The sequence below is a fragment of the Salvelinus sp. IW2-2015 genome, unplaced genomic scaffold (assembly GCF_002910315.2).
Source record: "Salvelinus sp. IW2-2015 unplaced genomic scaffold, ASM291031v2 Un_scaffold1352, whole genome shotgun sequence".
In the NCBI taxonomy this organism is placed as follows: Eukaryota; Metazoa; Chordata; class Actinopteri; order Salmoniformes; family Salmonidae; genus Salvelinus; species Salvelinus sp. IW2-2015.
Window position 1 is genome coordinate 376,114 of NW_019942855.1, and position 4,105 is coordinate 380,218.

The following is a 4,105-nucleotide window of genomic DNA, read 5'->3' on the forward strand; positions in this document are numbered from 1 at the left end:
GTTAGCTAGTAGAATTGATGGCAGTGGGAGTTTACTCTCTTGCCTACGGATTCTCAGAAGGCAGCCAGATCTGCGTCCTTTTCCTCCGTCTTTTCTTCACCCAAATGACGGATCTGGGCCTGTTCCCGGGAGTGCAGTATATCTTTCTCGTCGGACTTATTAAAATTCTTCCAGTTCGTGGTGAGTAATCCCAGTTCTGATGTCCAGAAGGTATTTTCGGTCATAAGAGATGGTAGCAGCAACATKATGTACAAAGTWAAAAAAAAATAGCACAACAGTAACTAATTGCAACTGATATCGAAATGATATCACACAGTGTATCAAGAATGAAGTATCTCTGAAAAAAAGACAGTAATTATTCAGTGGTGTCCTGGGTACTCATGCTCAGGCATGAACTTTAAACACAGGTGATGTCACTGCTTTGTGATGCTAGTGCCTCAACTGACCATGTTTTCATGTGTAATCACTGTTTCATTATGTAACCTCTCTCCCTCTCCCCCAGGCGTGCCCCTCTCCACCCAGTGGGGTCCCCAGGGCTACTTCTATGCCATCCAGATCGCCCAGTACGGCCTGAGCCACTACAGCAAGAACCTGACGGAGCGGCCACCCCATGTGGAGCTGTACGACGCGGCCGAGGAGAAGGACAACCGCGCGGGCTCACCCAGCGGGCCCTGGACGGTCCCCAAGGGCTGCAGCCTCACACGGCTCCACGACAAGGGCCGTGCCACCGCCGTGCGCCAGTTCAGTGCCCCAGGTAGGATGGCAGCAGCACATGTCTGTCATACCGGGAGGTAGATGGAAATAGAATGATATTCCTGTGTGTTTCTATCTCTGTGGTGGATAGAATGCAGTGGTTGAAAATGAGGCTGGAATGTTCTGCTCTATTCAGTTCTGTCCTCACCTCAATCTCTGTAGAGCTTTCTTAGACCTTGATCATTAGTACATCAACCTCTCCTTGATCGCTCTTTTGTCTATTTCTCTTTCTCGCTCTCTCAACTTTGTCTGGCCATTTTCCCTCTCTGCTCCATCTTTTTTGAAGGCTATTCCTCTCTCTACTCATCTTTCTTAGTCCCCATAGAATTACGCAGGTTAACGTTTTTCCTCATGAATCTTGTTCTTGAGGCAGCTCTGCACAGCCACAAAGTCATTATATTTGAACCTTAACCCACTGCTAACCCAATTTGGACTTTTCAGCTGGCCTATCTAAAGGGAAGTTGCTCAGTTCTGCCTCCAGGACAAGACTCATGACGACAAACGTCAACCTACTAGAATGAACTCTCACAATCCCTCTCTCTCTCCCACAATCCCTCCCTCTCTCCCCCCCTTGGGTATCTGACAAGTGGATCAATGAGTTTCATTTGATTGGAAGCATGTGGGCCTACGCATCCCATACAGAGCAGATTGTGGTCACTACTGTATGTCTCAGTCGTCAATGGCAGAGAGGCGCCTGGATTCTGGGCGCTGATGCCCATTCTTTTGTTCATCATCCTGTAATGCAGTTTTCCCCCAGCAGCAGATCGAACCCCATTAACATTAGCRGGGCCATTCTATAAGGAGACAGTGGAGTAATTGTTGTCACTAGCTAAGCCCCATCTGGCTAGATCTATGGTCTATGAATGTGTGAGTGCTTGTGTGTTTCGATAGGCCTAAATAAGTGTGTGTTGAGAGACTAAACAAGTCTGTGTGAGAGCGCAATTGAGTACCTGGGTTTGTATTTGTGTGTGTGTGTTGTCACAAACCGGCTCAGTGCGTAACAAAAAAGGAGACAATTGGAGATAAAGGAACTAAGATATAATTAACAATGGTGTGTGTGGTAGTCAGTGTAAGTGAGTGATCGCGTGCATAAATGTGATAATGAGGGGTGTTGAAAGGTGCCAACGCAAACAACCAAAAACATCCACAAAAATGCCACAACCAAAATCTGTCTGCATGGAGAGAGTCTCCTCAATGAATGGGGAAGAGGTGCATTTATCCTGGGACACACCCGAGCCCAGGTGTGTCCCATTTCGCTGACGACCCTCCCACCGAGGAAAACAAGAGCAAAGCGAAAGAATTCAGCAGACAGAGTGGGAGGGTCGTCAGTGTGTCACGATACCTGAATTTTAATTTGGATACCAGGTTAAGTATCACAATGCTCGATACCAAAACCATACCACAGCTAAAACAGAAGGCATATTAGCCAAAGCCACAGAATGGCACTTGATCCAGACAGATGAACTGAGGTACTGCTCTGTTCAATTGCTGGGCATCTTTTGAGTTCAATATCATTACATTTGAAATGTTTTACGTCAGACTTCTTCAGGTACAGCCATGTATGTATTAATGAACCAATTAGACAATCAATTTCACTTTGGTATTAAACAATCTAACTACATAACAACATCATGGTAATACCTTTTTTGAATGCTAAATCTCTATTGATCAACTGGGGAAATGAAGATGTAGCCTAGGCCTATCCACAATACAAGTGAATGCATATTCAATAGGAGTGTGTGCATGCGTTGAGTTATTCAGCTTGTTTTGGCTGATTTCATGGGGTACAGATGACAATCTGTTTCCCTTCCATGTGACACTTATGTTATTGTACTGATCAACAACATTTGCATAGAAGTAGCTTCTTTTACAAAATTGCCACTGTCTCTTTAACTAGTAATGAAGTCGTTCACGAGCCAAGAGGGGTACGGCCTGTCGGAGCCCTCAGTTCTCTGAGGCAATAAATKTTTGACAGAGAGAGAGACGTGAGGGAGACCGATAAAGTGAATTAATTACGTTTTTGGTGTAAAGTCCTACAAAGCTGGGAGCTACCGTTATCTRCTTGCATTGTAAAGTATTTTAGCCTGTATGGACATTGTTTTGCGAACAGTAATTAACAGTTTCAACTTTTCTACATGCCGTGTCACATTATTCAAGTGTGTTAACTTCTGTGCAGCAGAAGGAGCTAAAATAATGCAGCCCAGACTCAGCCCAGACTCCCAGTGTGCAGGCTAGCAGTGAGTATGTGGAGCTAACATGATGCACCCAGACTCCCAGTGCAGGCTAGCAGTAGTATGTGGAGCTAACATGATGCACCCAGACTCCCAGTGCAGGCTAGCAGTGAGTAAGTGGAGCTAACATGATGCAGCCCAGACTCCCAGTGCAGCTAGCAGTGAGTTGTGGAGCTAACATGATGCAGCCCAGACTCCCAGTGCAGGCTAGCAGTGAGTATGTGGAGCTAACATGATGCAGCCCAGACTCCCAGTGCAGGCTAGCAGTGAGGATGTGGAGCTAACATTATGCAGCCCAGACTCACAGTGCAGCCAGCAGTGAGTATGTGTAGCTAACATGATGCAGCCCAGACTCCCAGTGCAGGCTAGCAGTGAGTATATGGAGCTAACTGATAGCAGCCCAGACTCCGTTGCAGGCTAGCAGTGAGTATGTGGAGATAACATGATGCAGCCCAGACTCCCAGTGCAGGCTAGCAGTGAGTATGTGGAGCCAGCACGGTGCACTCCGTGGGGGACATTGGCTGCGCTGATAGACTTGATTCGTGAGACACATTTGACAGAAGTATCAAAAAGTAACAAAAATTATAGAACCCAAACCGTTTGTTCTAGTTTCTAAAAAGTACAGATGTTTTGGTATATTCGTGTGCCTTCAGAAAGTATTCATGCCCCTTAACTTTTTCCACATTTTATCGTTAAAAATGTGGGATTAAAATGGATTTAATTGTAAAAAATAAATATCAGTGATCTGCCAAAAAGACTGTCAAAGTGGATGAAAATTTGTTTTTAATTTATGGAAAATTTACACTACGATATCTTGATTAGATAAGTATTCAAACCCCTGAGTTAATACATGTTAAAATCACCTTTGGCAGTAATTACAGCAGTGACTCTTTCTGGATTTTTGCTGATTTAAATCAAAACTAAAACTAGGCAACTCAGGAACATTCAGTGTTGCTTGGTAAGCAACTCCAGTGTGTATTTGGCCTTGTGTTTTAGGTAATTGTCCTGATGAAAGGTGAATTGTGCTCCCAGTGTCTGTTGGAAAGCAGACTGAACCATGTTTTTCCTCTAGGATTTTGCCTGTTCTTGGCTCTATTCTGTTTCTTTTATCCTAAAAACCT

The 4,105-nt window shown here is 44.7% G+C and overlaps 1 pseudogene; it reads left to right on the forward strand.

The window, feature by feature from the left end:
- LOC112070535 (D-glucuronyl C5-epimerase B-like) overlaps nt 1-1,764 on the forward strand; it is a 21,167-nt pseudogene extending 19,403 nt beyond the window's left edge.
- The last annotated feature ends 2,341 nt before the right edge of the window (nt 1,765-4,105 follow it).